Here is an 8167-nt window from a genome sequence, read left to right as displayed (position 1 = left end):
TTGCTCCCTCCCGGGCCGCCGGGACCCGCAACAATGGGGGCAGAGGAGGGACGCTGCCCGGGCCGCTGGCGTGTAGCGGCCTGGGGCAGCAAGACAAGTCCCGGCGGCCCAGGCCTTGGGGGCACCGTGTCCAACCTGGGAAACTCCAGTGGCTGAAGGCTTATGGGGAGGTCTTGGCCACGACCTGGGGCCTCAGCGGCTTGATAATTTGAGAATTTCGTAGTCAGGAAAGGGAATCCTAGGGGCTCGGAGACTTAACTGTTAGTGGCGGTGCGCTCTTGGCCCGTGATGCTGGCGTCCCGAAGGCTGAACAGAGTGGGGTAGATAGGTGAGAGGTTTGGAATTTTAGGGGCCTCTGTGTGCCTGGTTCTCACGGTATATCGGGATGCGTCTCCTCCACACCCCCTCTCCAAGTCTAGGAATTTAGCAGGCTGGAGTTAGGGTGTGGAGGAAGAGGCTTGGGGAGTTCAGCTTCTCTGAGGGTAACTGGTGATTAGTTCCTGGAAAGGCAAAGAGATCAGCTGGGCACAGGAGACTTGAGCAGACCTGGATCCTCCAGGCCCAGTGCACCCTAATGTGAGTGGTTCTCAGGCAGGACTCTACGTGAGAATCACACGGTTAATAGTTCTTGGCCGCCTTGGTGTTAGGGAGAGGCCAGTGGGAGTTGTGATTTGGGAAGCGTAGAGGAGGGTAGGTGGGCTGCTGAGGTTGGAGAATCAGCTTTATGTAGCCTGGGAGATGAGCAAGGGAACTCTGCAGAGTGGGCTTCCTGATACGGGATGACCTGTTACTGCGGAGGAGTGGGTGACTCAGATCTGTTAGTATCCCTGCCATTTGCTAGCTAGCAGATGTGGCTGGCTGTATTAGTGGCTGGACATTGTAGGGGATGAGGCTGTAAAGGGGCGTTTGGGATTGGAAGAGGGTTGTTTGTTTTTGTTTTTTTTTTTTCCCCTTTTCCTGAGTAGGAGACAGTGGACCTTCCTACTTCAAGTTAGAGTGGTGGTTGTCTCTGACAATATCTTAAGTAAGGAATTTCTTTGCAGTCTTTGGATCCAAAGCTTTCCTCTGTTCTTTCTTTCTTTTCCTCCTTTGTTTTTGAATCGTGACTCATACTTTCTTTTCAGCACTGTGGCTATTGTTTGTAATGATTGACAAACTTAAAACACCATGGTATATGTAAATTCTAGCGGTTTTCTATCCAAATTTTATGAATATAAATTAATTTAAAAGCCTGTGTTCACCAATTTGTGTACCATTGTTTGATGTGTACAACTTTAAAAAAAAAGTTATTTAGTTTTATTTATCATTTTTTAAATTTGACCAGAGAAAGACAGAAGGGAGAGAGAAAGGGAAAGTGACAAAGCAAGCTACCAGGTCTGGGACTCAAACAGTGGTCCGCCATGTAAGAGTCCAGCTACCTGCTGTCCCTTGTGTGTAACTTTTTTTTTTTTTTTGAGAGGCTTTTTGCTATAGGATACGTGTGCTCGCCAGAAAGACAGAGAGAGACAGAGTCAGAAAGCGAGAAATCACCCCACCAAGGAGATGGCCACTCCACAATCCCTTCTCCTCCATTCTCTCTGGATCTTGGGCACACTCGCACATGGCTCAGCGTGAATTTAAGCCACCAGTCCTGGACTCGAACTGCAGTTGACTACATGGGAGTCCAGTGACATAGCCATTACGCCAATTGCTGGTCCCCCTTGTGTGTAACTTTTTAAAAAAATTATTTATTTCTACCAAGAGAGAAAAAAAAGAGAAACAAGCACCCTTAAGATCGTCATGCCAAGATCTGCCCCTAGTCCCAAGGTGGATCATAGTGTGTGCACCTTTAGAGAAGAATGTGAAAAATAATAGTTTATGTTATTAAAAGCTCCTCACCTTCCTGAATTCATGAGATTTCAATTTTCTCTGTTATGAAGTGATTATGATGAATCTGCTAAATCTCAGTGACTGTCATTTCAGCACCCTTTAACTCTCACAGGACATTATCTTCTCCAGAAGTGTTACCCGTCTTCAGTGCATCTGGTCTGCACACTGTGTTTCTCTGTGACAGTCTGTGTCATTGAAGGGCAGTGTGCAGACTCCAACTCTGAGGCCTGCAGCTGTGCAGCAGAGCTCTTGTATGTATTATTCAGGCAAAAATGGATGTGTTGTCTTAGATAAGATATTTAAAAAATCCTATAGGAGGAAAAACAGTATCAGAGTGTTGTACCTTCTAAGTTTATTTAAAGTCATAGGAGGTCGGGTCTAATTGGAGTCTAGTACACATTTTTATGTGAGATGGACGCTTTGTAGTTCTGATAGTTCTAGTTATTCTGGGGATTTTTTTTTCCTTTGAGCTTGAAAAATTTTTTATTTTCCTTCAGTAGCATTCTCTCTGTCTTCTAAATTTTTTTAAGTCATTTCTTCTTTCATAAGCCAATGTATAATGCATTGTACCAGGTACTGTGTTGGGCACCTTCAAAATGACGAAGTTTGTGACATTTCGATAGTAGTTTCTAGTTCAGAGAGGGCTGTATGTATATGAAGAAAGACATGATTCAAGTATACTAAGCTTTTAAAACATATAGCTATTAAATAAAGTTTATGTAATTATTTGACTAGTAACAATTGATTAGCTTTATATGTTTTCATGGAAATAATTTAGCTCTGTGTGTGTTCACACTGGTATGGGTTTGTTTTTGCATTATTTTATTTAAATATACCCATTAAATTTAAGTACTCCTGTAGACAACCCCCAAGGTAAAACTTTTTTTTTTTTTAGTGTGTGTCTTAATGAGCAGTGATTTACAATTACTGTGTATGTGTTCAGGTTCCCCAGGAAGCCATCACACTCCTTCCCACTGTGGTTTTGGGAGCATGAAGGCGTTGCTTACCCCCTGTGTCTGGTTCACTGTATGTAGGCTGGGAGTGTCTGCTGATTGCTCGGAGTGCTGTCTCTTGGAACAGGAGGAGTAAGATTGAGGTAAGGCTTGGCCTATTTGAAGTTCTTTGCCTCTTAATTTTTACTGCATAAGATATAATGTAAACCCGAACGGTATTTTATTTTGCTTTAATTATTAATCTTTATTCCAACTGAGTAAAATGAAATTCTGCTCTTTGCTGTCTTTTCCTCTCTGTGCATAAAGGAAATAAAAATAAAGGAAGACATTTAAAATCAAGGCACTTAGATCATAAATAACTTCTTGTGCATATCTCATTCTATCAGGAATATTCATTTGATCAAATCAAATCAAAGCTGGTTTATTTTGTTGCTTTGATTTTTGGCTACCTCTGAGTCAAATGAATCAACATCAGCAACTCTTGGAAAAGAGGCTTAGAGTTTTGATTCCTTTAGGAGGATTCTCAGAGGTGCCTACTACAATGAGAAAAGAACATGGTTTTTGGAGCCATCCCATCTTCCTTCTTGCTTCTTGACTTATTTTTGGTCCTGGGTAACTGTTAACCTCTCTGTGCTTCAGTTTGTTTTTGCTTTGATGGAGTGGGGTTAATGCAACTTCTTTGGAGATTTTAGTGAGGCTGGAGATGAGGGCCTCATGCTTGGTGGGTGGTCAGAACTGGCTGTTAGTAGTCATGTGTAATATTATGTAGGGCCATGGGACCAGCAATTAGCATAATGGCTATGTCACTGGACTCTCATGTAGTCTCTGGCAAGCGCACACGCCATATAGCAAAAAAAAAAAAGACCTCTCCAAAAAAAAGAAAATTATGTAGAGCCATTGTTTTCAGTAGTATTAATAGTGGGTTGAGGCTGGGTATTATGCAGGGATGGGGGGCTCAGTTTCCTTATCTGGAAAGGAAGGCAGCTGTGGTGTCTGCATTTGCTGATATTCTGGACAATTCTGGGAATTTCTTTTTGTTTGTTTGTTTTTGTTTTGTTTTGAAGAGGTTTTTGCTATAGGGCATGTACGCTCCAGAAAGACAGAGACAGAGAGATAGAAAGCGAGAAGTCACCCCAGGTGATTTCTCATCCCCAGGGGGGATGGCCATGCCATAATCCCTTCTCCTCCATTCTCCTCTCAAGATCTTGGGCACACACACGTCTGGCGTGAGTTTAAGCCACTAGGTCCAGGACTCGAACCGTGGTCGACTATATGGGAGTTCAGCGACATAGCCATTACGCTAACTGCTGGTCCTAGGACAGGGAATTGTTGAGGTAGTCTTTATCCAGCACTGTAGGCAGGAGTCCGAGGTAGTCCCTGGAGCGGGTAGGGTTTTTCTTGGCACCTTCTATGGAGCAGCCCAGAGATAACTGGCATGTGTTTGGTTGGGAACCGTGGACATTCCCATTGACAGGTACCAGAGTATACCAGGCAGTGTATGTGTGACCCCTGATCTGGATCTTCTCTGGCTTTCTTCTGTTGGCATCAGAGACCCAGCTTTGGTCTTTTTGCCTGGAAGGCTAGATGCTGGAGAGATTTGTCATCTTTCTCTAATTGGGGTTACTTTGATAGAATCTAGCACTGTATTCAGGCATGTCTTTGAACAGAAGGTTCACAGACTTTGTTATAGAATTGTTCAGTGTTATTTTTTTCCCTGTGCAAGGAACAAAATCCTATTAATATTCAAGAGAAAAGTGATTAGAGGTCAGAAGTGATTAGAAATAACTAGCTCTTAAATCCCTTCCAGTCTTGCCCTGGTCAGATCTCCCTTCCAGAGTACTCTTTAATTCCAGTTAAGAGTAACATTTCTCTGACCTCAAAATAACTACAAAAATCTAGACTGGCATGTCTGTGCTTCAGCATCTCACAAAGACCTTTATGACCTGGCCCCTTGTGTCTTCCTTTCTAGTTTCTCCTCTGCTGTAATTCTTCTGTCACTGAAGGCTCAGTTATAGTGACCTTGATGGTCCAGCATGCTCAGACTTTCTTCTCCTAATTTTCCTCCTCATTCTGGTGATTGGCTGACTTAAGTCTTGAACCAGGAGTTCAGGCATCACTTTCTATCTCTCTAAAATTTTTGCCAGAAAGGAGTGTGCTTATACCAAGGAGAGATAGAGAGGGAGAGAGAAGGAGAAAGACCTACCTAGTGAGGTCTGGTCATGCCACAGTCTCTTCTCCATTTTTCCATCCTATCGAGATCCCAGGCACACACACATATGCATGGCACATTTCTCAAGCCACTAGGGACAGGATTTGAACCACACAGTCAGCCATGTGGGATTTGACTCCCTTAATCACTAGGCCATGGAATGGGTACTACCTCTCTAAATAATTAAAGCCTTCCTTGATTCTCTCCAGGTTCATGTAAACACTTCTCTGATTTAGTTTTCTAGTTTGGCCAACATTCTTTCATAATCACACTGAATTGTTAAGTTTTTACATTTTTGTGTTTTCCACACCTATATTGTAACCTGAGAGCAGGACCTTGCCTCATTTATCTTTATATCCTAACTTTCCTATTATCTTTAGGACCTAACTATTTCTTGCACAGAGTAGTGACTTGGTAAATGTCTGTGGATTGAACAGAGAATGGCCTCTGCTCATGAATGACAGGAAATAATTTTTTAAAATATAATTTTATTATTATTATTACTTCTTTTGAGAGAGAGAGATTTTTGCCATAGGGCATATGAACTCACCAGAAAGACAGAGAGAGAAAGTGACAAAGCAAGCTGCCAGGTCTGAGACTCAAACCTTGGTCAGCCGTTGGGAGTCTAATACCCTATCCACCATGCCACCTGCTAATTTCTTGTGGAGTTGGTGATCTGATGAGAGATCTGACTTCGTAGCTGCATCAGTGATTAATAATATTCTTGTGGAGCTGGTGGTCTGGTAAGAGATCTGACTTCGTAGCTGCATCTAATCCTGATTGAAGCACTGACTCTGCTTGTGTGTTTCCAGGTGGCCAAAGGCAACATTTACTTCGCCGTAAAAATGTGTTGCTTATTCCATATGTTCGCAATTTGAGACTGGAGGCTATTACTCATTCTGTTTGGGTCATGCAAAAGTTTCCTTTGGGAGAGCAGGTGACAATTCCTCTTTGGTATCATCTAGATCTTCTCTGAGCCATTTACTGCTTGAAGTACTTTGTCCTCATGTGTGAAGAAGGGACTGGACAGTTGGGCCACGAGACCTCTTTATTCAGGAATTCAAATTCAGTGACTGGGATGATGTGTACCAGTTACCTGCCCAGTCTAGAGCTATGCTTGCATTGAAACTGATATATTAATACTTTGTCAGGAGGCTGTATGTTCTAAATTATTTACTTAGAACTTACGTAATTATGCTGGTTCACTCAGTTACCCTCTTGGTTTTCAGTGGTAGCATAATTTGAGAGTATACTATGTAGATTACTTTGATTTCTTTTTCATGGTTGATCAGACCACATAGAAATTTCACTGAATGCTGGGTGTTAGGAAGCTTATCAGAGCCTATATAATGCAGCTATTCTTTCACGCAAGGGATAAACAGAGCCAAATGCAGAAAAGGGAAGCATGAAAAGTTGCTGTAGTGAGGTTAAAGATAAAAATTGATCTGAGATAAAAAGGAAAACTGAGGCAAAACATAAGGCACTTTAAATTTGGCAGCAGCTGTTAAATGAAGACATTTTGTGAGCAGCATCGAGATGTTGAGAAGGAAGTTGTTATATTACAGGTTGGAAGCAATAAAAACATGCACATTTCAGCCAGCATAGGCACAGTGGAGGCGCCCGCACTTACGGACGGTTTTCAGCACTGTCAGTGGACAGTTATATTAGGCAGAAATGAAAAATGTTTGCTTTATTATGATAAGTCTGCTTTGCATATGTATGATGTTATAGTTTATAAATCACTTTCCTATGTATTTACATCATCCTCCCAACAGTCCTGTGAGGCAGATGTCTTTATTTTACAGATGAGGAAGCAATTGGAAGAGAAATGGCGTGCTTTCATGCACAAAGCCAGTAAGAAAAAGCTGGGACCTGCCAGTTTTCTGATGCTAAGTTTAAGGCCCTTTTTTTGTCCTCATAGGATATCGTTAGCGCTTCAGTTTGGGGTGATAGTCACCCCTTTTTCCAGGCTCCTGGTCAATAGAGGATACGTACAAAGAAGACAGTGCCACACAGGGAACAGTCTCTGTTCTAGTAACAGCAGGTTGGGGCCAGCAGTGGCTTGCTGCTTAGGCTGGACTCCCACATGGCAAACTGCAGTTCAAGTCCCATACCTGGTGGCTTGCTTTCTCACTTTCCCTCTCTCTCTGTCTCTTCGGTGAGCATATGTGCCCTTTAGCAAATTAAAATAATAATAATAATAATAATAAACTGAATAAATACTTCTAAAAAAAACAGCAGCTGGTAGCTCTGGAAGAGCTGGGTGGTGGAAGAACCTAGAAGGAGCTCCATCCAGTCTTCTCACACATTGCCTGGTAGTCAAGAGGCAAACCCAGAGCTGCAGAGTTGGCTTTGCAGTTCAGGCCCATGACACAATTAGGTGTCTTTCTCCTTACGCAGTGTTGTATAGGAACTGGAAGAAGAGTGGAGGTTTGGGAACAAATCCTTTGGTTGTACTCTGGCTTGAGCTTATACCCTGTTCTGAGAGTGCCTTCCAGGTCCTGCTGTCCTCTATCTCCCATCTCCATCTTTCTCTCTGTGTTTCGCTCACCTCCCACCCTAGCTGGGATGCTGCTGACTGTGGTTCAGAGTGTCTGAGTGCCGCCTCCCCCAGGTCTTAGAACCCTTTGCTTTCTTGACTCTTCCCTGTCCACTATTGCCGTTTATGATCCCTGAATTCTCTTCTCTGACTGCTTTCACTGCCCCTAGGCTGCCTGTGGCCACTGTTTCTGGGGAGTTAGGACCGTGTGCTGTCTTGGGTGCCAGCAATTCCCACTACCTTACTTGAGTGGAGCTCTCTCTACCCCAGGATGCTCCTGTGCTGCCTCCTGAAGGTCCCTTTCCCCACAACAACTGCTTACATATTTCCCAAAACTCGCCTTCTTCTCAGGCCCCGGGCCTGTGATCTCACTTTAGGGCTTATGCTCTCTAATATTTTCCCCTTCGTTTCTGTCTGCAGACTTTCATCATTCAGTCTGTTACTTTTGGAAAGTTCTTAGCTTGGTTGTATATAAGCACAGTGAAATGCAGGCATGTTTATGTAGGAAAAGGAACCCATAATTCCCTATCTCAGTCATTTTTTTTTAATAATTTTTATTTAGCTTTATTAAAATCCTTTTTTTTTTTTTTTTTCATT

The 8167-nt window shown here is 42.8% G+C and overlaps 1 protein-coding gene across 1 annotated transcript in view; it reads left to right on the top strand.

The window, feature by feature from the left end:
- The first annotated feature begins 1972 nt into the window (after window positions 1-1972).
- Window positions 1973-8167, top strand: part of RAD54L2 (RAD54 like 2) — a 107450-nt gene continuing 101255 nt past the window's right edge. The window contains exons 1-2 of the mRNA XM_014584473.2: window positions 1973-2120; window positions 2813-2965. The gene's annotated coding sequence lies outside the window, so the exon portion shown is untranslated. The remainder of the gene's footprint in view (window positions 2121-2812; window positions 2966-8167) is intronic.

The sequence above is a fragment of the Tupaia chinensis genome, unplaced genomic scaffold, assembly GCF_000334495.1.
Source record: "Tupaia chinensis unplaced genomic scaffold, TupChi_1.0 Scaffold147003_1, whole genome shotgun sequence".
Taxonomy (NCBI): domain Eukaryota; kingdom Metazoa; phylum Chordata; class Mammalia; order Scandentia; family Tupaiidae; genus Tupaia; species Tupaia belangeri.
Note: the sequence above shows the minus strand (reverse complement) of the source record. Positions and strands in the feature narration are given on the sequence as shown.